Below are 27,686 nucleotides of genomic sequence, written 5' to 3' on the forward strand. Positions count from 1 at the left end.
GTGTGAGGAGCCCCATATGGACGTGGAAGTCCCACAGTGGCAGGAACCCAGGCATTTCTATTCGTGTTTTTGATCTCCAAGTTTAACATACTGAGCGTCCAGCTTTACCCGCCCTCCCAGCCGAGGAGCATGGAATTGGAGGTCTGAGAGAGATGAGATCACCCGCCTTCACCCACCGGCGCTGAGTGCTTCCAGGGATGCCCAGCCAGTCTGTGCACTCCATTGTTGGAGAGGAGAGGAGTGCTGTCCCGAGAAACGTGTTTGCTGGTCAGCACAATGGTGACTCCGTAACCATGGCTGCCGATTCCTTTAGTGTCAATAAAACATCCTCCGTCTTCTGTGTGCCTGCGCATGCGCGCGCTCTCTCGCGCGGGCTGTCTAGTCGGACCCCGTAAGGTAAGATGCCCTCTTTTCGAGATTTTTTTCAGTGACCTGGGTGATTGAGGTACTTGAGAGAATCATTACAGTGAACTAAGTAGGGTTTGGGGTGATATTACGTAAGTCTTTGATCTTCTGTGATGTCGTTAGACTTTGGGAGGCTTTCCATAAAAGGTGTGCTAGGTGCGCAGCAGACTTGGTGAGAAACAGCAAGTCAGCTCCTTGAGACGCCCTGGTTCCCAGCGCAAACCTACCACCGCAGCGCGGCGGTGCGCGTGGGCAGGTGTGTCTGGGGTGACCGTGTCAGAGCAGGGAGATGTCAACACGACAAGAACCAGCCTCTCGGCAGGAAGGGAGCAGCTCCCGCAGGGGCCTTCAGATAGTGTTCCAGGCTCAACTGTGGGAAAGTAAGAACCAGACGAATCCCTGCCTCAGAAATTTGGAAAGTGGGAATCTGTGGTTCAAGCCAGAAAGGTGGCAGGACAGAAGCCACGGAAGGAGCCGGTCGTGGGATAGCAGCTTGGCCACCCTGCGGCCGCTGCAGAGAAAGCCTGCAGGCATCTGATGCCATCGCTGATACAGCCTTAGGCCCTATAGTTTGATCTTTAAAATAGATTTTCAGTCTACAGTAAGCACCTTCGGAGAGAGTGTAAATTCAAGAACAGATTGTGGAATAAGTGCTCATGTAACAGTCACTATTTTCAGTGTTTACTCACCATAAAAAAAAAAAGTACACAAGGAATTGGATAATAAGAAAATTAAAAACACATCACCAGTTCCTTAGCTGTGTCCTGCTCCTTGGCTGACCTGGCTGTGCCCTGCAGGGATGCCCCAGTCTCCAGAGATGTGTGTGCTGATCTCCGAGGCCCCAAACCAAGGGGTCTGGCAGACGGATGCTGTGGGCGAGAGAGCGCCTCTGTCTGTCATCAAAGCTGAGTCAGAGCCTTGCCCAGGCCTGCCTCTCCCCACCACCAGCTGGGCCCCCAGATTGTAGCAGATGACTATGGCTCCTCTGAGCTGCTGAAAGAAAGACTTCATTGTAGAAGGATTTTGATCCCAAATTCAAATTAGGCAACTCCCTCCTCTTTCCTCACTCCCTTGCATTCTTCTGTCTCTCCCTCATTCATGTTTTAAATCATGCTAACTTGCTACCTTGAATGAAAGGGCTCTCTCATTCTCCAAACCATTCTTGATATTTCTCCAAAGGAGAGGTCACCTGGGGCAGCATGGGAAAGTGGTCAGAGCACAGACAGTCAGAAAGATCAGGATTTAAATCCGAACTTGCTGTGTAAACTCCGGAAAATCCCTTAACCTCTCTGAGCCTTTGTTTCCTTACCATTGACCCAGGGCTAATTATTATGAGCTGATGTGTGTTCAGAGCTCAGCACCTCGCTGGCACTTAATGGGCTTCAATGAATGGTGGTTATTAAAGCAAAACTGAAAGCAACGGTTGGTTCCTTGGTATCCCTGGACCATTCAGCTTTGAGCTTATGTGGTGTTTCTCAGCTTTGGCTGCATGTTAGAATTATCTGGAGGGCTTTGAAAGCTCCTGACGTCCAGACCTTACCCCGGCCTCATTCCATCAGAATCTCTGGGGGTGGGACTCAGGTATTGGTCTTTTTAAAAGCTGCCCAGTAATTCCAGTTTGGGGCAAGGGGAGGAAGCACCGGAAGTGAGGCTGAGTGAGACCCCGCCCTCCGATCCCCGGGGCCAGCTTCTTAGCTCCCTGCAGCACAGATACTCAGAGAGCAGCCCCCTCACCTCCGGGAATCTCCCCGGGACTAATTACAGGGGCGCATCACACAGCCCTGAGCCCCGATGCCCACATGCCAGGCAGCTGGAAGCCAACGACAGCATTTCCTCTGGAAAGGGGCCCCGGTTCCTCCCTGACTCTCCAGACAAATGGAAGTGTCTCAGGGTCCCTCTGCCCTGGCGGGGACCCGGACTCTGATCTGCTCTATCTGCTGAGGCCATAAGTGGCTGTTTCTGGCGAGGAGCAAGCAGGCCAGGCCCTGCTCACCTCGGGACACCTCACTGAGCCGATGTTTCTATTTTCAGAGCGTCCTGCCGCGTTCATAACCCGTGGGAAATACTGAGTAGGTCCCAGTGCTGTTTACCTTTCCGCTCAGGAAACAGACAGGGAGTTCAACAGACCCGATATCCGCTAGTCCCCAAAGGCTAACTGTACAGATGACACATATTAAAAAGAGAAAGCCAAAAAACAAAACAGGCTGCAGTCAGTAGGACGGGGAGCCCTGGGGGGATTTTCCAGAGGCCACCAGCACCTTGCCCTCTTCTGCTTTTCCAAAGGCGGGGATTTTGCTCCAGCCTGTGAATCCACAGGGAATTTCGGGGCATGGACTCTGGGTGGGGAAGTGAGTAAAAAGAACAGAAAAAGAAAACAGGACTACCAAGGGTAATGCCTCCAGAATGAATCTGTGAAGGAAAAGTGGAAAACAAAGGGAGAAAGAAGGTGGAACAGAAAAGTTAAAATGCAAGTGAAGAAAGAATGCTAGAAAAAAAGTGGTTTTCTTGGTCATTGAGTATTAGAACAATGGGCAAATTTTTTTCTATTTGAAAAGTTATTTCATGAACATAGGTTTCTTTACAACAAAATAAACATTCTTAATTTTAAAAAAGCATGATGACTTCCGATCGGATTATGAATTGGTATAACCACTTTGGAAAAGAGTTGAGTTCCCCACACGGTTCAATACAGCAATTCCAAATTTAGGTGTAACTCTCGGTGTAGATGTTCACCAAACACATTGTTGAGAATGTTCCTAAAGACACCATTTGTTACAGCCACAACCCAGAAAATGCCCCAAAAGACTATTTGGGAGAGAACTGATAAACTGCTGCATGCAAAGGACCAAAGAGCAGTGAAAGAATGAACTACAGCTACACGTTTGGCAAAGATGGATGTCTCAAGCATAATACTGAGAAACAACACCAATAATAGGCCATCACGGAAAAAGACAGTTTTATTTTATTTTTATAAACACTCCCCTCAAAAGAAAAATACTGTTTAGTGATAACCCTATATGACAAAACTATGTGAAAACCACAGAATTCAGGATAATGGTTATTACTTCTGGGAGGAGGGAGAAGGGGAGAAGCAATCAGTGAGGGTTACATCTGGAATGTACTATTTCTTAAGGTGGTACTGTGTTTATTTCATTACCCGTCTTGAAACCATACCTATGTGTTACATGCCCTCTTTTTATATGTAATATATTCTATAATAAAAAATTGAAGGGAGGAAGATGATGAGATAGCAAAGAAGACAAGGAAGGAACAGAAGAGGAAGGAATGAATGTGAGGATAGATGGAGAGAAAAAAGCCATTCCGGTGAAAAGGCAGGAATCAAACTTTGAGCTGCAAAAACACACCCTGTAGTTGTTAGAGTCTGCACACTGTTGCATTAGAAGATGGTGTTCCCGGGGTTCATCCTCTACTACTGCCCTTCCCAGCTGTAAACTCTCCCTGACTTGATTGAAGCACCCTCCTGGTTTGACAACCACTGATTTGCTAATGGCGACCAAAATTTGACCTCTAAGTAAGTCATTTTCATCAAGCCTTAGACTCTTGCTACAGAATGAATGTTTATGTGCCCCCCAAATTCTATGTTGAAACCACTCCTCAATGCATTGGTATTAGGAGGTAGGGCCTTGGGGAGGTAATTAGGGCATGAGGGTGGAGCCCTCATGAATGGGGTTAGTGCCCTTTATAAAAGAGACCCCAGAGAGCTCCTTCACCCCTTCTGCCATGTGAGGACACAGTAAGAAGACAGCCTTCTATGAACCAGGAAGTGGGTCCTCACCAGACAGAATCTGCCAGCAGCTTGATCTCAGACTTCCTTGCTCTATCTGTCCAAATGGACTAAGACAGCTCCTATAGCTAAGTGCCTCTTTGACATCTCTGCTTGGCCGTCCACATGCCGAAACTCACAGGCCTGGGAACGAGCATTCTCTTCCCCTCTGCATTGCTCCTTCTTCTGTGGTCTCTTCCCATCCTAAATGGCACCACCACCCACCCAGTGGTTAGAATCCTAGCAGGTATTCTCATCTCCCTCCTCATCCTTTTGCTCCATACAATATAAAACCATGAACTTTTTCTATGCTCCTTTATATCTCACAAGCATTTTGTGTATTTTTCCCCATCCCCACTTTCACTACCAGAGTTCAAGCCTTTCCTTATCTTTCTTAATCACTGTAATAGCTTCTTAACTAGTCTCCTAGGCTTCAGGCTGGGTGCCCTCAACTTCTCCCTCCACTTGCCATTAGAATGATCCGGTTAGAGTGGAAATCTGAGAATGTAACCCACCTACTTAAAACTCAAATATCTGCTTGCTGTCTATAGGATCGAGTTCAAGCTCTTAGCATCACATGCAAAGCCTGCCAAAATCTAGCCCACTGTAACCTCTCAAACCTCATCTTTACTTCTTTTGACTTAAATTTTACACTCCTGCCTCAGGGAACCACTTGTAGTTCTCCACAGACACACACACACACACAACGCCTCTTTTCTGATACCATTTTCTCTGTCTTTCATGCCAGCCTCCCAAACTCAGTTACTCATCCTTTTAAGACCATCTCCTCATAGCCTGAGGAAACAGCTGCTTCTCAGGGCCAGAAGATTGTTGTCCAGGCCAAAATATCGGCCCAGGTTTCAATTTTTCCAAAGGGAAATCAGAAATCTCAGTCTTAGTGAGGAATCCACCCTGTTTTACATGAAATTTCCCGAATGTTTCAACAATGACTCAAATTTTTGCAAACATGTAGAGAGTCAATTTGGACCGTGAGTGCCATTGTGTAAAATTTGGTCAAAGTGTTCCACGCTAAGTTATCCAGATTTGCTTTTTAATAATTCACCTAATCATTATATATTCTTACTTCGCAAGGAATAAAGCTCACGGCTCTCCATACAGATTTACCACCAGATTGCTCAAAACAGCAGAAGTCAAATCTAAAAACACTTTTAGAAGAAAATTGATATATTTTAGAGCCTAGTGCTTGAATATTTAGAAATATACTGAACACAGAGGATTCGGTGTCTGTGTGTGTGTGTGTGTATATATGGTTAACTCTTATAAAATATTAAAGAATGTTTTCAAACCATAAAAGTTTAAGTAATTGTACACAAAAGAAGAAATAATGACTTAGCTCAAGTATTGTTTAGCTTCCACTCATCTCTGATGTTTTGGGGAAATGAAGTCATGCCTCTCTCTTGTGCCTGCATAACTCCTCTGGAATGGCTCCACCACCACATCTACCATGTTCTAGACTTACCGTTTAAGATTTGTCTCCCTCAGAAGACTATAAACTCTTGGCAGGGACAAATAAAATATCTACAGTGTAAGGTTGTTAGAAATTAAATGATGTAACATAGCAAAGGCTCTAAATAGTGTCTGGCATACAGTAAGGCATATACAGTGCTTATTTAAAAACTTATTTTTTTATGGGGAAGGCATATAGCTCAAGTGGTAGATCGCATGCTTAGCATGCAGGAAGTCCTGGGTTCGATTGCCAGTACCTTCATTAAAAAAAAAATAATTTAAGAAATAGACAATTCCCTCCCCCTCCAAAAAGCAAAAAAAAATTTTAATTAAAAAAAAAGAAATAAAAGATAGTCACAATCTATAGCTTTGTGGGGAGGCTATATCTCAGTGGTAGAGTGTGTGCTTAGCATTCATGAGATCCTGGGTTCAATCCCCAGTACCTCCATTAAAATAATAATTTAAAATAAATAAATAAATAATAATCTAGTTACCTTCCTCCCACCCCACCCCTCCTGCAAAAAAAGCAAGGATAAAACACTGCACTTTAAAAAAAAAGAAAAAAATTATTTTGGTAACCTATTTTATAATAGTTAACTATCGAATTAGTGAAATGAATGAATGAAATCAACTTGAGCTAAAAATTAGTTGCTATTATCTATCTATCTATCTATCTATCTATCTATCTATCTATCTCCCGGTAAGAGCCACAAATCGTAGTGAAATCCTCTATTCATATATTCAGGGATTCCCAGACATAAATCAAATCTCATTATAACAAACCTGAGGACTGTGTCATTGCCATTGTAAGTAGGCCACTGGCTGGGGCTTGGAATGCTTTACTGTATAGAGTTTTTATTGTTGTTGTTACATGTATTGTAATTAAATTTAACTTAGAGCTCTTCAGAAGCATGCGTATACTCACAAAACCCATGAGAATTTAAAGAAAATGTAGACGACAATAATCTCTTGTCCCTGTTTTTCTATCAAAGAACATGCGGCAATTTCCAAGATGCCTCGAGGGACTGGGAACTTTGGCTTCTGACCTGGCATGACACCAAAAAGACGATTTCTGCTTTTAGAAACCGTCCTTCCAAATTATTTCTGACTCTGCAGCACACCGGGCTTGTGCCTGAAGCCAGGTCCTCAGGGAAGAGAGAGGAGAGGCATTTATGAACATGATTGGGATCCCAGAAGTCCTGTTGCTTGATAAATGAAATTAAATTAGCTAAAATAATTTAGAAAATTCTGAAAAAGCAACATCATATGCAACTAAATTTTTTCTCTGTATGGAATCCCAGGACATTTTCCATAGAATTCTAGAACAGCCTGGAATGACTGACTTGTATGTAACTGCTTCACAAGGGCTCGACATCATGCTGGCTAAACGTGATTTGTTAATTCAACAACTCACTGAGCCCTAACTCTGTCCGACTTCTGGGGCTGGCAGTGCAGATGCCACAGTGAGTAAGGCACAGCCCCTCCCTCCCAGGAGTTCCCTGAGGGAAACAGTCCCCTGCAACACACTGCCGCGTCCCTCAGGGACAAACTGTAGCGTACAAAGAGGTCCCTATTGTCTGTCGTTGTAACTATAAATCCATCAGGGCCTTCATAAGAGTTTCACAGCTAATCTCTTCTCAGACTTTCCCAGAGTGTTTCAGAATAAGATGCAAACCTTTCCCTTGAAAATCAGAATCACACAAAAAACCCACACCTAATCATCTCTCACTGAGATGTCTTCCCAGACTTGAGTTGGTGACCACAGGCTGCTTCAAAGCAGACTTAAAAGCCTGCCATGGTTTTCCCTATTTGGATGAGCGTCTGATCTTGTTTGTATCCTTGTTTAGTTATTTGCTGCAAAATAACTTGTGGCAGTGAGTTCTCCTGGGTTACTATTCACTGTGAAAGGGAAAGGACTGCTTGTTTCATTGGTTTAGATTCATGGGGGAACTATTATGCTCCTCTTAAGAGAAAAGTATAAGCTGGTTAACAGCTGCTGAAAGGGGCCATTCATGGCTCTGCTGGGGCTGTGGACGGGGAAGAGGGTCAGGAGTTCTGGCACCTGGTCCCCAGTCCGCTTCTCTGTACAAGCCATTTCAATCACTCAGCATCTTCATCTATAAAAAGAGAATAAAACGTCTTTTAAAAAGTGCTTGAAACATCACCCATCCGGCTGGTGTACTGCAGAGGAGCCCTTCCTCTCTGAGGACACGCTACCGGGTCAAGGCACACAGAGGGACACGGGGCCACCTTGGGGAAGCGCCAGAGACAAGGACCATGTGATCTGCAATATGTGTATTTGCTGTCTGATTTCTCCCAGACAAGACCTCCATCTCTAATCATTTCAGCTGCCCAGTCTGCAGGCAGTCTTTGAACTAAGGGTTTCAATATTCCATCATCAGATTAATGCATTTATTGGGCACTTATAGCAGGTCTCAGACTAAGAACTCTAGAGCAATGTTTCTCAAAGTGTGGTCCAGGAGCCCCTGGTGGTCCTAGACAACTTGCAGGGCTGCAGGAGGCCAAGAATTCAAGCATGGATCCCTTCAGAGTGTAAGATAGATAAATGGATTTTGAGGTAACAGAGAATTAAAAAGTTCATTGATATAGTTTCAGATTCCACATTACAACTAATTTTTATTTTAAAATGGAGGTACTGGGGTTGAACCCTGGACCTTGTGCATGCTAAGCCTGCACTTTACCACTGAGCTGTACCCTCCCACCCCCACAACTAATTTTTTTAAAAGTTATCACTCATCAAGTTTTTGTGTACTATCAAGAAAGGATATCTAGCATTATTTGAAAAGGCCATTAAAATATCCTCCTCTTTTATAATTACATATCAAAGTGGGGCTGGCTTGTCTTCATTTACTTCAACTAAAACAACATTGCAAGTGATAGACTGCAGAAGCATGTATAAGAATCTAGCTGTTTCATAATAAAACTGAAAAAGAAAAAAATCTAAAAAAATATTAGTTATTAGTAATAAAAAAAGACTCAAGCTGTTTCCATTAAGCTAAACATTACAGAGATCTGAAGAATGCAAAACAATACCACTTTCTCACTAACTTTCCTTTGTTTTGAAAAATATAATTATGTTTCCTAAAATATGCTGTTTCTATTAACATGTTTGGTTATATTGTTGTTTTCAATGAATTAATTATTTTTAAATGTTTCTGTTTTCATTTTTAATATGGTAAACATCAATAGATATGACCAATATAAGCAAGTTCTTTGTTATCTTTAATACTTTTTAAATTAAAGTTTTTAGACTGAGACTCATATAAAGTTGTAAGAGGTAATACAGAGCGATATCAGGTACCTTTTACTCAATATCCTGCAAAACTCTAGGATGATATCACAGCCAGGATGTTGACGTTGGTACAGTTAAGATGCAGAACGTTTCTGTCACCACTAGGATCCCTCATGTTGTCCTAGGACAACCTCGCTTTTCCATGCTCTACCCTTTCCTTAACCATTGGCCACCACTAGTCTCTTCTCCATTTCTATAATTTTATCATTGCAAGGATGTTATAATAAACAGAATCATAGAATACGTAACCTTTTGAATTGGTTTTTTTTCACTCAGCATAATTCTCTGGAGATTAATCCAGGTTTTTGCATGTATTAATAGTTCATTATTTTTTTATTCCTATACCATAGTTTGTTTAGCCATTCGCTCACTGAAGGGTATCTGGGTTGCTTTCAGTTTGGGGCTATTACAGATAAATCCGCCATACACATTGTGGTACAGGTTTTTGTGTGAACTTAAGTCTTTGTTTCTCTGGGATAGATGCCCAGGAGTATAACTGCTGGGTTATATAGTAGTTGTATGTTTAGTTTTTAAAGAAACTGCCAGATTGTCTTCTAGGGTGGCAGCACCATGTTACAGTCCCACCAGCCATGTATGAGTGATCCAGCTTCTCTGATTGTGCCCCACCAGCATTTGTCGTAGTTACATTTCTTATTCAGGCACTGTTGTGTTTGTAGTGATGCCTCATGGTGGTTTAGGTTTGCATTTCCCTGGTGGTTAATGACGTGGAACAATCGTGGGTATGCTTGTTTGCTATCTTTATATATTTCTTGGTGAAAGGTCTCTTCGTAGCTTTGGATCATGTGCTAATTGGATTGTTTGCTCTTTTACTGTTGAGTTTTGAGAGTTCTTTATATGTTCTAGATAATCGTGCTTTGTTGGATATGTGGTTTGCAAATATTTTCTCCCATTCGGTAGCTGGTCTGTTGTATCCTCTCAGTGCAGTCTTTCTCAGAGCATTCCGTATGCCAGGTATTTCCTATTCTTTCCTTGTCACACTAGCTGGAACTTCCAGCACTATGCTTAATGAGCGTGGTGAGAGTACACGTTCTTGCCTTGTTCCTGATGTTAGAAGGAAAACATTCAGTCTTTCACCATTAAGTAAAACGTTGGCAGTAGGTTTTTTTGTACGTACTCTTTATCAAGTTGAGGAAGTTCCCTTCTATGCCTATTTTTTCAAGAGTTTTTTTTATCATGAACGAGTGTTGAATTTTGTCAAATGCTTTTGTTGCATTGATTGATATGATCATGTACTTCTTTAGCCTGTTAATATGATGGATTACATTAATTGATTTTCAAATATTGAATCTTAATAATAATAATAAATAATAATGCATAAATAATAAACCTTACTTGGTCATGGTGTACAATTTTTTTAGATATTATTTAGTTCTATTTGATAATATTTTGTGAAGAATTTTTGCACCTACACTCAGGAGGGACATTGGTCTGAATTTTTTTTATCCTCTCTTTGGCTAGTTGTGGTTACCAGGGTAGCACTAGTTTCATGAAATAAATTGCAAAGTGTTCTCTCTCTTCTATTTTCTGGAAGAGATTGTTTAGAATTCCTATTAATTCTTTTTTAAATGAGTGGTGGAATTCTCCAGTGAAATTAAGCCTAGAGATTTTTTTTTGTGAGTTATTAAATTACGAATTCAATTTCCTTAACAGTTACAGTACTATTCAAATGATTTATTTCATTTTGGGCGAGTTTTGGCAGTTGTGGTCCATTTCATCAAAGCTGTCAGAGTTATGAATGTACAGTTGCTTGTAATATTCCCTTATCCTTTTGATGTCTGCAGGGTCTTTAGTGATAACCTTTCGTTCATTCCTGATGTTGGTAATTTGTGTCCTCTCTCTTTTTGTCTTGCTAGAAGTTTATCAATTTTATGATCTTTTCAAAGAACCAGCCCTTTTTTAAAAATTAATTTTCTTTATTTGGAAACAGGCATTTCTCTGTTTCAATTTTATTAATTTTTGCGCTTACATTATTACTTTCTTTCTTTTGCTTGCTTCGGCTTTATTTAAGTTCTTGAAGTGAGACCTTAAATTATTGTTTTGAGACATTCCCTCTTTTCTAATATACGTATTTCATGCGATAAATTTCCTTCTCAACACTGCTTTATGTGTATCCCACAAATTGTGATATGTTGTATTTTTATTTTCATTCATTTCACTGTATTTTAAACAATTTCTTCTATGACCACCTCTTTGACCCATGGATTATTTTTTAAAATTTTGTTGTTCAGTTTCCAAGTGTTTGGCGATTTTCGTATTATCTTTCTGTTATTGATTTCTAGTTTATTTCCATTGTGGTCAGAGAATACACTTTATAGGATTTGAATTTCTTACACTCTTTTTTTATGGCCCAGGGTACGGTCTATCTTGGCCTATGTTCCGTGGGTGTGTGAAAAACATGTGTATTCTGTGTTGTTGTGTGGAGGGTTCTATAAATACTGATTCAGTTCTCTGGGTTGATAGCATTGTTGAGTTTTTCTATATCCTTGCTGAATTTGTGTCTAGTTGGTACCAGTTGTTGAGAAAGGGATGTTGAAGTCTACAGCTGTAACTGGGGATTTGTCTCTTTCTCTTTTCAAGTATATCTGTTTTTTCTTCACATATTTTGCAGCTCTGGTGGTTGGTGCACCCACGTTTAGGACTACTACGTCTACTTGATGAATTGATCCTTTCATCATTATATAATATTCCTCTGTATTTTTGCTGATTTTGTTTGCTCTGAAGTTTACTCTGTCTGATAGTAATATCTCATTGTGGGTTTTTTTTGTTGCTAATGTTTGCATGACATATATTTTCCCATCCTGCCTATATTGTTATATTTGAAATGAGTTTCTTGCAGACATCATATGGTTGAGTCATGTTTTTTTAAACCACTCTAATAATTTTTGTCTTTTAATTGTTGTTTAGACTATTTACATTAATGTACTAATTGATATGTTAGTGCTTATTAAGTCTACCATTATTTCCTGTTTATTCTCTGTATTTTCCATTTATTTTCCCTGCCTCCCTGTGTGTACTTGAACACCTTCTAGAATTTCATTTTTATTTACCTCTGGTGTTTTTTTATTTTATCTCTTTGTATAGCTTTTTAACTGGTTGCCCTAGGCATTACATTATATATACAAAACTTATCACAGAATCCTGTGTCTTCATTTTACCAGTTTGAGTGATTTACCAGTCTCTTTAGAGGGTAGGTATAGCTCAGTGGTAGAGCACATGCTTAGCATATGCAAGGTCCTGGATTCAATCCCCAGTATCTCCATTTTAAAAAAAATTTGCATAAAATTAATAAAATTTTAAAAAACCTTATGTCTCTTAATGTCCCTTCACTCTCCCCTCTTTATAAAATAATTATCTTAAATATTTCCTCTGAATACATAGAACCACATTATAAGTGTTGTGATTTTTGCTTCAATCATTACACATTATTTAGAAAGCTTAATGGGAGAAGGAAAGCCTACTGTATTTACCCATATTTTTGTTAACTGTGTTCTTTCTTCTTGATGTTCCAAGGTTTTGTCATTTATTTTTGTTTAGAGAACTTCCTTTAGCCATTCTTCTAGTGTAGGTTGGTTGATGACAATGTCACTATTTCCCCTTCATTCCTGAAAGATACTTTTGCTGGGTATAGAACTCTGGATTGACAGTTCTTTTCTTTCAATGCTGAAAAATATTATGCCACTTCCTTCTGGCCTCCATGGTTAATGAGGAGATATCTGCTATTATTCAAATTGTTTTTCCCCTGGGGGTAAGATGTTGTTTTCCTCTGGCTGACTTTGAGATTATTTTTCTTTAGTCTTCAGGAGTTTAATTATGAGTGTCTTGGCATGGACTTATTTGGGTTTATCATATTTGGAGTTTGTTCAACTTCTTAAATTTATAGGTTTGTGTATGTTACCAAATTTGGAGTCTTTTTGGCTTTTATTTTTCAGCTTCTTTTTCAGCCACCCTCTCTTATCTCCTTTCAGAACTCCATGATATGAATGTTGAATCTTTTGTTTTAGCCTCATTGGTCCCTGAGGATCTGTCCTTTTTTTTTTTTCTAGTCTGTTTTCTCTCTTTTGTTCATATTGGGTAATTTCTATTTTTCTGTTCTCCAGTTCATTGATGCTTTCCTCTGTCCCTTCCATTCTTCCATTGAGATCATTTACTGAGCTTTTTATTTCTGTTACTATATTTTTCAATTCTAAAATTTCTATTTGGTTCTTCCTTATATCTTGTATTTCCATGCTAAAGCATTTTTTCCCTGTGTTTTAAGCATAATCATAAGGCTTACCAAAGCATTTTCATCATGGCTGCTATAAAATCTTTGTCAGATAATTCTACCATCTTTGTTCTCTTGATGTTGGCATCTATTGACTGTTGTTGTCACTGTTGTTTTTCATTCAGTTTGAGATCTTCTTGGTTCTTAGTATGACAAGTGATTTTTTAAATTGAACTTGGACTTTTTAATTGTCTAATTTTAAAAATCCTTTTATTTTTAGTTTTAACATTAAACATTTTGCCCCTGCCTCCCCACAAATCTGCACATAATGCTTGAAGCCCTTTCTCCTCAGTATTTAGTCCAGGGCTTGGCCCAAAATATTTATCAAGTAAACAAATGAACAGATAAACCAGTGGATAGATGTAGGAATGAATGCAAATTTAGATTTGTGGGGCCTTACCCTAGCTGTAAGCTCTCCTCCCCTACTCAAAAGGATAGGAGCTAAGGTTTTAGAAAAAAAAATTAGGAAAACCAAACTTGGACATTTTTATTGTGGTATGAAACTCTAGCCTTTATTTAAACTGGCTTTCCCTGATACAACTCTGGCATGAATGAAGAGGGAGCACTGTCTCATTACTGCCAAGAGGAAGTAGAAGCCTGGGTTCCCTACTCAGCCCCTAGTGGCAGCCAAGGTCAGGAATCCTCATTAATCCTGGAAAGGAGTGCGAGTTCCAGCTCCCCATGTGGTCTCCTCTGCGGTGGCCTCACTCCGTCTGGGAAATGGTGAAAGTCCTGAGTTCCCATGAGGCTTCCTCTGACATCACCCCATGAGGCAGGAGGGGATGCTGCCTCGTTCCTGCCAGGTGGGGCTAGGTACCCAGGTGCCCAGCCTGGTCTCCATTGACATGGTGTGTGTGTGTGTTCATTATCAGCTGGCAGGGATAAAAATTCCAGCTTCCTTCTTGGCCTTCTCTGATGCCATCCTGGCAGGGATGTTGGGGTGCCTCATTATAGCCTTGTGAGGGTAGAAGTCAAGGCTCCCCACTTGGTCTTTGTCAGCATGGGCTTGAGTGAGGCCATGGTTTTTGGATGAAGAAGAGTGGTTATTGTCTAAAAGCGTTTTGTCTTGTTAAGGTGGCCCTTTCCTGGTCCTTTATCTAAAGAGAGGAGATTTGTTGGAGTTTTTCTTGTCTGTGCCCACAGCTGTTTTCTAGGTTGCTGGCTTCTTCAGCTTCAAATCTGGGATATTTGAGGCAAAAGCTAAGTCCAGAACTTTCTTATGTTTGGTTTATATATAATGTCTAGGGGTTTTAGTTATACTTAGTGGGAAGAATAGGGAAAACTTTATCTAACCCATCTTCCAGAATGGAAATCTCAATAATTTAAGAGCATGAAGGATCCTGAGTTTGTGAACCACTGTTCTAAGAGGATACGAAATGTGTAAACCATAGATCCTTACTCTGGAGTTTATAATCTTGCTGTGAATGTGACCCATTTGAGGTTTTTAACGTGTAGCTTTTTGCATTCAACTGTATTTTTTTAATAAAATGAGCTATCACCAGTTATAAATGGTAAAATACAATTTTCTTCTGGTTATCTTATTGTTGCAGGGGCTCACTTTCCGGTTCCCCATGCCCTGCGCCACCCCACACCGTAACGACTGAGAGGATCAGTTTGCATTGGCACAGCCAGTTTACAGAGTGCTCTCATGTATGTGATGACATGTGATCCTCCCAACAGCCATATAAGGTCAGCCAAACTAGTATTAGCATGACCAGAGCTGGCATTTAGCAGGCACACACCCATACAGTTGTACCAGCTGCTAAAATAATAAAATACTTTTGTGAAAGCTGCTGCCTTGAGCCCCCCAAGTATCCTCTGCCACCTGTCCCCCACCTCCTTATGTTCATGCACCTGAAAGGTGAATGCTGGGCCAAGATGGGATCCTGCTGGTGTCAGATCTCACCGGGCAGTGCCCAAGCCACTCCATTGCCAAATGCTTTGACCGCAGGCTCCGAGAACAAGTGACCTGCTCATGATCTCCAATCACGGATTTCGGGACCCTCTCTGGGTCTTTCCCAGACCTTTTCTGAGCCAATAGGTAGACAGTGACAGGGCCTCACTGAGGTCGCCCTACACACCTTGCTTGTTCCTCCCACCTCTCTGTGCCCCAGTACCTGCTAGTCCCCAAATGATGGAGAGCACCCAGCACAGAGCCTTCCCCAGGGACCTCAGCCCCCGCCGGTCTTCCCTGCAGCACACCTGCCCGAGCCCCTCACACATCAGCTTTTTCCTTCGGGGAGAAGTGGGCTCTGTAATGAATCATGTCTGTACATTTTCTATTTTTCCCCAAAGACCATATGCTTCTTGAGGAGAAGGACCATGACTTATCATCTCAAACCATCTGGAACACATGTTATGCACATAATGGGTCCTCTAAAGCACATAAAAAATATTGACCAATTGGCAGGTTCCCAGAGGCAGTCTTGTAGACAGGAAGGCATGGTCACACAGCTGTCCCTGCTCCTTCCTTTCTCTTGCTGCTTTTCCACTGAAATTTCATACACAGGTACACACCCATGAAACAAGATGTGTATGACTCCAAATCTGTTACTCTCACGCCCTTGAACATTGAAGGAAAGGTTTTCATGTGACAGTCATATGACTGTTGTGTGCTCACACCCTGTGCAGTTTCCTAGGGTAGATACATTTAACCACAACCAAATGACAAACTTTGATGACTTAATGGGAAAGTGGAACTAAGTGGAACTCTTGGACTATGACTGCTAAGAGTACCTGGGGTGGCAGGTTGCTGGGAGGATCCCTGGGTCAGCTACATGGCGGCCAGGGCTCTGGCTGGGCTGCCCCTCAAGGGGTGTTCCTGGGACTACAGGATCGTTTTCCAAAAACACTGCATGAAGTCCTCTTGGTCTACGGCGGCCAACCTGGTGGGATACTCCCGGTATTGACAGGTTCCTGATTGCTGAGGCCTGATTGGCTAAGGTGACACTGACCCGTGGCAGTGGCTGGGCAGGCCTGTGAGGGGACAGTGTGGCGTGAAGGGCTCCTCTTGGCCTGCAGTGGCTGAGGGCCAGGCTGGGGTGCTCAGACAGTGCCCCCCAGCTCTCTACCCTCCCCGGCCTCCTGTTCTGTCCCAGGGGCTGCTCCTGTAAGGGGCTTTGAGGTAAAATCTGTTCCCACCATACGTAGAACTCAGAAACTTCCTGTGAGCGGCCAGCTCTGCCCTTTGACCTGCAGTTGGCTTCTCTCTTGAGGAAGACAGGGTGAGAAGGTGGAGAGGAAAGTGAGAGGATTAAAAATGACAAGGAAGGAGAAAGAGGGGAGGGGAGACTGTGAGGAAAGGAAGGGAAGGAGGAGCCAGGTCACCTGCCAGCACTGCCGGGGCCACACCAGTCAGACAGTCAGTCAGTGTGGGAGCAGCCCTGGGCCCTGAGGAGGTTTCCACCACGCAGGCAGGATGCTTCACGGGCCCAGCACCTGAGTGCTTTTCCAGAACTTCCACAAGTAAACAACCTCGAGCATAAAACTTGCCGTCCCTTCACTGCCGCCAGAGTGGAAACATTGAGGTGACTGAGAATACACATGCCTGGCGGGGCCCAGGCGGCCAGGGCGGGCCTGAGGCCGAGATGGGGGGCCGGTGCCCCCAGGGCCCACCGCCACGAACCAGCCCGTAGCTAGTGCTTCCCCCTCCAATAAACGCACACACACATGCACACACACAGACATACCTAGACACACACACACTGCCCTCACTTCAAAACTAACACTCCTGCACCCCCTTCCTGTGCGAAGATCTCAGCTAAATAATTCGCATCTTAATAGGCCTTTTTAAGACGAGGCCACTCCCCTGGCAGCATCAGCCCTGGTGGAAGCAGGCTGGGTTTCCAGCCCTTCAGTCCCTCCCCGCGGGTCTGGGCCTGCCCCTGCCACGCTCAGGACGCCCACCTCTGCTCCTTCCACGGGGCCTGTAGTTAGAGAACTTTTTATTTTACGTAACTGCGATGGTGGGCGGCTTCAAGTGTCTAAAGCAAAACAAAACCAAACAAAGCAAAATCTCTTTACGGGTTTTCCTCTTGTAAACATTCTACCCTCCAGCGTTAGTGAGCTCTCAGGAGAGCCGTTTTCCCAACCATAATTACATCCTGAGGAAAGCGGGCAGCACTGTGTCTGAGTCTGCGGTGCCCAGAAGCTGTTTATTTTATGGGAGCTGCTCCCACTGTTTGGTTCTCTGGCGTCCAGGAGCCCCCACCCCAGCGGACGCCTCCCTGCTCCAGCAAGAGGCAGGATGCCCGACGGGGCAGGCTCCCCGAGTGGGTACCGCTCTTCTCCCCACCCAGCTGGGGGCGGCCCAGGTGGAAACAATACCCTCTTTCACAGGAAGCAGGTGGTTCAGTTGCAACATCGAGTGAGAAGAGGCAGGCCCAGCCGCGAGAGGCTGTTCTAGAAATGGAAAGAAATATGTTTCCAGAGGGAAGGGGCTGATCAGGTGCCTGGATAGACCCAGCCCAGGGCTGACAGCAGCCGGCGCACTCAGGCACGGCCCAGCCTGTTGTTGAAGCCTTGGAATGCCACGGCTGTGAGTGGTACCCGGGCTGTCCCAGCCCTGCCGAGGCCCCAGCTGCTAGGATTCCCACCTGGCCCTCCAGGAATTCTCCCACTGGTCAGTGCCATCAGTTCAGACTGTTGCATACTTTTTTTCCTTTTTCAGTTTTGTTAGGTAGAATGGTTACAGTTTGACTGCACATACAGCATTATATTTCATGTAAATACATACATACAATATACTGCACATATTTTTAGTTTATATATATGTATTGATCATTGTTTCTAAGAACAGAGTAGAGCTTCAGCTTTTTAAACTTAGATAGTTATCAAAGGTATAAAGCCAACCACAAAATAAGAATCAACTGTTGCATATTTTTAATCACAACCTCACAAGCATCTCCTTCATAAAACCTCCCCCCATGCACCCTCCACCCAAATTGAAATTAATTATCCTCTTGAGAAGTCAGATAGCATGTGGCTTACACTGTTGGGCATTCACCACATTCCTTAGTGTTATTTCTGTGTTGCGTGGTCATTTACAGGCATACCTTGTTTTATTGCCCTTTGTAGATATTGTTATTTTTTATACATTGAAGGTATGGTAATCCTGTGTTGTCAGGTGGTGGTTAGCACCTATTAGCAGTATTTTAAAATTAAGGTATGTTCATCCTTTTGTAGACATAATGCTATTACACATTTAATAGGCTGCAGTATCGGGTAAACAAGACTTTTATATGCACTGGGAAACCCGGAAGAGCCACTCCAGTCACCTTATTGCCTGCATCTGGAACTGAATCTGCAGTATCTCTGAGGTCTTTTTGGGTATCTCCATATTTTGGGGTCTGTCTCCCCCATCCCAGGGCCCACATGCAATTCACCCAGGGTTCCTCCCACACCTGACACACACTCAGGGCCATGGATATGTTTGTGATATTGGTTTGAATTGAGGTTGGCTTGGAAGTGGGGCTACAGGATGAGGAAGAAGTCATATGAGATAAGGAACGTTGCCCGTGGGCATGTGTCTGTAGGGCTGGAGAGGGCATCTCCAGCCACTCTACCGATGGATGTGGAGAATGAAGACAGGTTTGGGTGGAGGCGGGGAAGCCATGCCGCAAGGCTCTCCATCTCCCAGGGCTCGACTGTCCATCAGGCTACTGGGCTCTGCTCACACCAGGCTGTCTGTTGGAAACGTTAGCTTCTACTCCCCAGGGTCCTGATGGAAAGCGATTCTCTGCTGTTATCCAGGAGATGCTAGGCCTGAAGAAGCTCTGAGAAGTCCCCTAATTCAGCCTTCTGCCCCGACAAATGGATAAAGCAACATGGCATTGGCCTCTCTTTCCAAAGCCTCCTGGGCTGGCCATGCTGCCATCGGAGCCAGAGGGAGGGTGAGAGACACGGGGGTGGGGTGGGGTGACAGCAGCCGGCGCAGAGTTGTGACTCTTACACAACTTGGGGGACACTCTTTTAAGAGAAACAATCTAAATTTACAAACACACCACGAGGTACAAGGCTTTGGAAGGAACCCACACCAGGAAGGGGCCTGAATCTTATGCTTTGTCAGTTTCACAACAAATTCACCTCTGGCACAACCTCATAAGGAGGAGGGGCTGGGAATTTGTGCCCTAGAGCTGCCCTAAGAAACTGGATGGGTTAGAACCACAGAAACGTATAGTCTCACAGTCTTGGAAGCTGGAAGTCTAGAATCCAGGTGTCGCGGGCCCCGCTGTCTCTGAAATCGGTCAAAGAATCCTTGCTGCTCCTCTCTAGTTCCTGACCATCTGGATGGTCCTCGGTTTGCCGTTGGCCTTCGTTGTCAAGTGGCACTTTTCTTGTACGTCTCTGTCTTCACCCGGCCTTCTAAGGACACCAGTTCTGTTAGATTCGGGACCCACCCTACTCTAGTATGACTCATGACCAATTACATCTGCTGTGACCCTATTTCCAAATAAGGTCACGTGCCGAGGTACTGAGGATTGGGACTTCAACATATCTTTTGGGGGGACACAGTTCAACCAGTAGCACACGGTGGGGAAGGGGAGCAGTAGTGACAGTGAAGAAGCAGCTGGAGCCATTCTGGAACCTTTGGGTCGGGAATCCCGGTGGCTGCTCCACTGGGCTTTCTGGGCGGGAACTCCTTCCTACTCCTTCCCCAGGCCGCCTGCAGAAGACAGGGCCTGCCCAGACACCCGCGGGTCTGAGCCCTGCTGCTGCAGCTCTACTCCGGGTCTCTTTCGAACCACCCTGCGGTCCCGGTGAGAGCGCGCGGAGCCTGCGCCCAGAGTGAGCACACCGCCGCCGCCGCCGGGCGCTGAGGGCTCACAGCCCGGGGAAGGGCCGCGGAGGCAGATTCGCCCACAAACCACCGCGCCGGCGCCCCCGCAGCCGCAGCGCCCCCGCGGCCCGGCTCCGGCGCTCGCTGGGCTCGGCGAGAGGGGCGGAGCCACAGGCGAGTGAGGCGGCAGGTAATTCGGGCTGGGGGGCACCCCTGTTTATAGTTTTCGTTCCTCTATAAAGTTTGCCCTCTTAATTACGTTTTGTTTAATCTTCGAAATGAATTTGTTTGCCGAGCACACCGCCAGGGGCAGGAGCAGCCCGCAGAGTTCTAGGTGGCAGGAAGAAGCCAGGCTGGGATGAGAAACAGGCGGATCATCACAGGATGGGCGGCCCACGTACATTCAGTAACTGCCCGGCAAGGTCAGTCACGGGCTGGCCTGGTTGCTTCCACCTTCTAATTAACCAAACGCCAAAGAGGCTGTGCCATTTTCAAAAAGTCACGTTCCAGTTTGAAAATGCTATCCTACATGCTTCATCCGTGTTGATTCAGTCACCCCCTCGGAATCCGCAGTGCCCCAGGGACGTCATTTTGACTGTGAACGATCCAAGGATATAGTGCTGTGCTTTGAAGGATGCGGGGGCCTGGCTACATCTTGCTGGCCCTGTGATATGGTGGACAGGCTGCCTCCTGGTCACCCGAGTCCAGGATAGAAAATAGTCTGGTTATGTGAGCTTGCAGTTGTTTGGCTTCCAGAGTAAGACGCAGAGTCCTAATGGGCATCTGATTGTATTTGTGTTTGAGGACCTGGCACCAGTTCACTGATTGACCAGTTTGATTAGAGCATGTTTGATCTTGCTGAACAAGGAAAGGCAGGATCGGTGCTGACTCAGACCCCACTGCTCACCCACAGGGTGAGGGCACCCCCTCTGCCCCTCTGACGGCGCCATTAAGGTTCTTCTGTGACTTTTTGACTGGCCTTTGGACCACCCTGCTGCAGACTCTTGGCCTTTCCATGAAAGAATCAAACTTCCACCCCTTCTGCCTCTTTAGTTGCCCAGACCTTAACTCTCGCCTGTGGGGGGGGGGGGGGAGTCAAGGAGGGGGTGGTAACAGAGTTTCTCTTTTTTCTGCGTTTGCGCTCCCCCTCAGAGGGTACCGCGGCAACCTCCTGCCAGGTCTGCTCTTAGCTCCAGCCCCCAAGGAGGCCCTACAAAACGGCAGGCCACAGATGTGTATGTACAGATCTGCTGACTTCAGAGGGTTAAGCAGGTGTTCCTTACAGGAAAGGTTTTTGTTTTTGTAGCTATCACGATGCTGGTCACGTGCTGAGTCCTTGCAGTGGTGGCTGGAAACTGCTTTACATCTGCTTTGTGTCTGTCTCTTCACTCTGGGGGCTCTTATTTATCCTCTTTGATTATCACCAAAGCCTTGAAAACTAGAAACATTGGTTCAATAATTAATATGCGCTCAATAGGGACATGTCTATTTTTACTCTCATTGTAAGCCAGGGGCTGACATAGAAACCCGCTCGGGGGAGACCCTAAAGAGGAGTTCCTAGGTGGATGAACAAGTGAGTAAAGAAATGAATGACATATCAAAATGACACTCACGGCAATAAGAACAGGAAGGACCCAGGTGAACCACAGCAATCAGGGAAGGCTCCATGGAGGAGGGAGACGTGGGCTAGGCAGCTAAGGCTGAGTGTGGCTTAACCAAGTAACACAGGGAGAAACCAGAGCTATTTCTGTTGAAGATCTTCTGGGGAGAAAGAGGCCTGTGCCAGTAAGGATGTCGGGGGTTCAGTCAATTAACCACCGTCATCCTGAAGGTTCAAGGTGATTATTGTCCTGTGGGACCAAGCTGGATCCTGACATGCCATTTAGGAGTTTGAGTCTCTGCAGCACAGACCAGCAGGTAGAGGCTGTGTGATAGAGGGTACAGCAATGAATGCCAACTCATCTTCTGCTCAGACAGTGGGCCCTGAGTGGGTGGGTGGGTGTGTTTTATGCTCCGAAGAAGGATTAGGGCAAGTCAGCATCTCCCTCCCACTCAGTACCCTGGTGTCCTATCCACTTGCACCGACAGGCTTTCTACTTGAGCTTCTTGGATTTCCCCTAAGAAGGCTTGTCAGTAGCACCGCCTGCTTACTCCCAGTGTCTCATCTTGATGCCCACGCAGACTCACCTGTTCCACACATCCTTACTGAGTATCCGCCACGTGCTCCTGGCAATGGCAGAGAGCAGGACAGGCGTGATCCCTGCGATCATGGTGCGAACTTTCTCCATCAAGGAAGACAGACAACAAGCAAGTAATGAAATCAGTAAATAAGATCATTGCTGGTCTGCCAGGCACAATAAGGAACATCCAGCGAAGGGATGTGGTAGATAGTGACAAGATGGGGGATGAGCGGCAACTAAGATAAGGTGATCAGTCAGAGAAAGCAGCACCAAAGAAGTGACATTTGAGCTGAAAGCTACAAGTGAAATAAACTCATGCCAAGCGTCGATAAAGAAAGAATAAGAAGTGAAGTTTTGAAATGTATCTATTAAAAACTGAGATAAACTGTTACTAAGGAGAACTAACTAAAGTGGCTTAACAAGTGAGAGGTTTATTTCTTTCTCATAAAATAAGTACAGAGGTAGGCATCCCTGGGCCAGTAAGGTAGCTCATCAGGGGCCTAGCTATTTCTGTCCTGTTTTACCATTTCTAAGGCCTGACTTCTAGCTTTATGGTGACATCATGGCTCCAGATGGCTGCTGGAGCCCCAGCCATTACACCTGTATTCCAGGCAGGAAGAAGAGAAAGGGAAAGGGGCAGTGGGAGTCTCACTTTGAAGGAACTTTTCTAGAAACCCCACTTGCAGATCTCTGACCAGAACTTAGTCTCATGGCCACAGCAAGATGCCAGGGAGGGAGAGTCTTTTAGCTGGAGACACTATCTCTAAGGTAGCTAACTAGTCATCTCTTCCATCAAGGGCAAAACATACTTCCATTCCAGACCCTGAGAGCATGAACTTCTGTTCAACACTAATGGGATAGAATTTTAAATGGGGCCACTTCCCCACAGGTGGCACTGATGGTCTAAATCAGTGCTCAGAGGCTGGCTGTCCCCCACCCCACCCACACAACAGAGCCCACCCTCAACTGTCCTCTGCCTTTACCCCCTTGTAGTGAAGTCACTTAGTTACATATGGTCCTTTTTCCTGAAGAATACGGAATGAGGTTTGTTTTATTTGTTTGTTTTTTTAAGGACTTGTAGTAGATTTAACCGTGGCTACCCAAAGATATCAAGTCTTTATCCCTGGAACTTAGAAATGTTACCTTATTTGGAAAAAGGGTCTTTGCAGATGCAATTAAATTAGGAGTCTGCAATGAAATTACCCTGGATTACCTACATCGACCCCCAAAGCCGTCACAAATGTAGTTCTGAGAGACACAGAAAAAGAAGTGGAGGCAGTGTGGCCACAGGCAGAGACTGAAGTGATACGGCCACAGCCAAGGGACCCCTGGAGGCCCAGAAGCTGGGAGAGCAAAGGAACAGATGCTCCTCTGGAGCCTTCAGAGGGAGATGGCCCTGCCAGCACTTTGATTGGGGACTTCTGGCTTCCAGAACTGGGACAGAATGAATGTATGTTGTTGTAAGCCACCTAGTTTGTGGTGCTTGGTTACAGCAGCAAACTGATAGTATTACGTTAGAGGCACATCTTACACTATATACACGGAGGGATTAAAGAATTACATTGGAAAGAAAATGAAAGTGGAAAAGCCAGTAGACAGATGAAAAATATATCAGATTTGTAGGAAGATAATAATACTCTTAATTGAAAAAACACACAAAAAGTCTCCAAAAAATTTTTTAGGTATATGCAGTTGTAAAACCTCTATGATAAAAATGGTAAAACTGAAATGCTTTAAACGGATGTGACAAGACTATAAAACTGAAATATATGAAGACTTTATTCAAATTTATTAGAAAAATAGCTAGACCTTAACATGTAAGTGGAGGGAATACATAAATGGTCCTCACAATGGGAAATTCAGTGAACAAGCTCATACTGTCAAAATAAAAACAGTTGCCTGTTATGACTGTCTCAAATGCCTACACAAACCTGAAAGGTAGGTGTTATTATCCCCATTTGAGAGATGAGTAAACTGAGGCCAAGGGAGGATGGACAGTGCTTAGGGAGATGGAATTTGAACCTAAGTCTGAGAAAATAATTATCATTGCACGTAATCTTTCATTCACTTATTAAGTTAGTATTTATCTTACTTCTACTCTGTAGGACTAGGCATGGCACTAAGATTGGAGATTTAAAGATGAACAAGACTCCTTTCTTTTCCTGAGTTATCCGGAAGTTAGGGGAGCAGGTAGACAAATGCACCATCAATCAAAGACTGTGATAAGTGTTATGATCAGAGCACACAGAGGAGAACCACAGAGACACCTGTTGGAGATGTCTATTTGTATTCAGGCTGAATTTAAATGTTAACATCCAATGGTAACACCAGGATGTAGTGCCAACTTTGGAAAGCAGTTTTGCATTCCTAGCAGGAGCCAAAAAGGTATTCAAGCCCTTTGACCTAGTAATTCACTCCTGGGAAGTTATCTTAATACAATCATTCAAAAGAAGAAAAAGAACCAAGATACTCTAGGTTTATTGTAACATTGAAAAAGTAACAATAAAGGGGAAGGGGGGTAGGAATAAATTACGGGTTGGGGATTAACAGACACATTACTATATATAAAATAGATAAACAACAAGGACCTACTGTATAGCACAGGGAGCTATATTCAGTTTCTTTTAATAGCATATAATAGAAAAGAATCTGAAAAGAAAAAATATCTAGGTATGTGTGTGTATAACTGAATCACTTTGCTGCACACCTGAAACTAACATTGTAAATCAACTACACTTCAATAAAAATTTTTTTTTAAAGTAACAATAATAGGAAGCTGAGAGGAGGCAAGAGGCATTTTGAGACAGCCTAGGACAAAAGTTGGGCAGGCGTGAGTGATGGATAAACAGAAGTAGAGGTGACTGCTGTGACAGAACCTCTCGAAGCCCTGGTTCCCCCAGACTCGCCCATTGCCTCTCCCTCTGAGTGATGGCTTCAGCCTGTCCTGGTCCCAGCATGTGGCTCTGTGACCAGCTTTGCTCTGACCCAGTCTGTACACCCGGCCACAATGGCCATCACGAAGGGAACATGTATTCCTAGACTATGATAGATAAACACAATGAAATATCATTCAGCTATTTTAAAAAGTCAGGAAGGCTGTGCCAAAATATGAAAAAATGTTTCACAGCAGAAACAGCCTAGATAGCCATAAGGGGAAAAATTTAATGGGCTGTGACAGATTAACACAATGGAACATTATAGTGGCTATTAAAAAAGATTAATTACGAAGACCATGTAGGGGACATGGAAAAAATGTTAGATATGGTGATAAATAAAAATAGCTGAATATGGAATTATACATGTGAACAGACTATATAAAGGTTTCTCTCTTTCTCATTTCTGTGATGTGATATAACTTTTATCATTATAAAAATGGAATGTATAACAAGTAGAAAGTGACATACAAAATGTTTTGAATTGCAATGCAATGAGTGATTAAACTTTTTATTTTTTGATAGCAGTATTTTAGGGTTCTTTTAGTAAGATGAATAAAGCTTTTAAAAGATAATAAATTTCCAAATTAAGAGGACTCTTCCAAACCAGCAAAGAAAGAAATATTTCCTGAGGGTCTTTGGCAACATTGTTCTCTGTTCTGGTGTATAAAAGGTGACCGCCTGGAGATGTCTGCTCTGGAGTTGTTCACACTGTCTGTATCCATCCTTGGGCTAGATTGCCTACAAAGATGACAGCCCACAGTTCTTTCACTCCTGTGCATGCTGCCCCCATCAAGACATGGAGACCGGTTCACCATGCCTTAAATCAGGACTGGCCCTGGAACTTGCTTTGCCATAGAATATGGTGAAGATCACCCAGTGTGATTTCTGATCTGGGGACTTAAGAGTCTTCCCGCTTGGGCTTTTGTCCTCATGGAAGCCCACTGCCTTGCAAACAAATCCAGCTATCTGATTAGAGAGAGGCCATGTAGAGAGAGAGGTGCTGGAGGAGAAATGGTTCAGCTCAGCCAGCCCCTGGCTCTTCCAGCCACCACAGCTGAGGTGCCAGACATGTGAGTGATGCTATCCTGTCACCTCCAGCCCCAGCAGAGCCACTCAGCCAAGACTATGTGGAGCAGAGATGAGCCATCAACACTGAACCCCACTCAAATTGCAGACTTGTAAGCAAATAAATGCTTCTTGTTGTTCTCAGTTGCTAAGTTTTGGGGTGTTTTGTTACGTAGCAATAGCTAGCTGAAACAACTCTCATCTTGAATAGACTGAAGTGTCCCCTGGCTCTGCATCCCCCTCCCCAGCACACAGTCAGGCACTTCATACACATTAGATGGACGGATTCAGGTGAGAGACAGGAGAGAAGCAAAACTGGAATATTAATAGCTATTAGTTTATAAATCCTTTCTACATATTGACTCAATCACTCTGTGTCACAGTACAGCTGGGGGCGGGCTGCGAGGGTGTAGCTCAGTAGCAGAGCCCGTGCTTAGCATGCACGAGGTCCTGGGTTCAATCCCCAGTACCTCTGTTAAAAAATAAGTAAATTAATTAATTATCCAAATTACCCCCCCTCTGGAAAAAAAAATGCAGTTGAGGAAGTTGGCACAGAGAGGATCACTAACTAACCAAGGGCACTTACAGTACCAGGGCTGGGTTTCAAACCCAGGCAGACCAGAGCACATGCACTCACCTATTTTGTTATATAACCTCTCAGAATAACATGATGATGAAGATTAGGAAGGAGTCTAAATGCTCTCTCTTGACAAGCCCCTTCCCAACTAAGTACAGAGAGAGCCGAGACAGGATAATTACCAGGTGAGGGGCTGCAGCTGGGGGGTGCTCCTGGGCGTGGGGAGCCCGTGGTGTGGTTTCAGCAAGCCCCAATTCCCAGGCAGTCCTGCACACACGGCCCCCAGGGTGGGCAGGCTCCCTTGTACACCTGCAGCCTCCCGGGCACCCCTACGTGGATTTCTGGAATTCAAGGGTTCTTACGGGCTTACTCACGTAGGTGGGATGTAGAGGAGGTGAGACAGGGAGACCACCTCTACGCTGGTTTCAGTTGTAGAAAGACACTGTGCTGGGGAGATGGTGCCTCTTGAGAGGCCTGAGCCATCTAGCCCAGGGGCTGGCAAAGCGGAGCCCAGGAGCCAGATCCAGCCTGCCATGTTTTTTGTATGATTTGGAAATGGAAGGATGTTTTTCAATCAATGAATATTTTTTCAACCAATGTTCTTCATTTTTCAGTAGTTGACAAAAACGAGTCTGTTTTTTGTTTTTAATGGTTAAAAAATCAAAAGAATAATTCTATTTTGTGACATATGAAAATCATATGAAATTCACATGTCCGTGCGCATAAATAAAATTTTACTGGAAGGCAGCCACACTTACTCACTTACTTACCTGTATGGCTGTCTTCATGCTACAGTGACAGAGCTGCAGAGACTTGTGACCCACAAACCAAAAAAATATTTACCAGGTGTCCTTTTATAGAAAATATTTGCCCACCCCTGGTCTAGATAATACTTCATA

At 44.1% G+C, this 27,686-nt stretch overlaps 1 long non-coding RNA gene across 1 annotated transcript; it reads left to right on the plus strand.

Annotated features, from left to right (window-relative positions):
* The first annotated feature begins 208 nt into the window (after positions 1 to 208).
* On the plus strand, positions 209 to 15,040 carry LOC140700817 (uncharacterized). The gene is made up of 2 exons (XR_012079536.1): positions 209 to 396; positions 14,802 to 15,040. It is a non-coding gene; the product is annotated as an uncharacterized lncRNA (long non-coding RNA).
* Positions 15,041 to 27,686: the final 12,646 nt, after the last annotated feature.

This window comes from Vicugna pacos, chromosome 2 (assembly GCF_048564905.1).
Source record: "Vicugna pacos chromosome 2, VicPac4, whole genome shotgun sequence".
Classification (NCBI taxonomy): Eukaryota; Metazoa; Chordata; class Mammalia; order Artiodactyla; family Camelidae; genus Vicugna; species Vicugna pacos.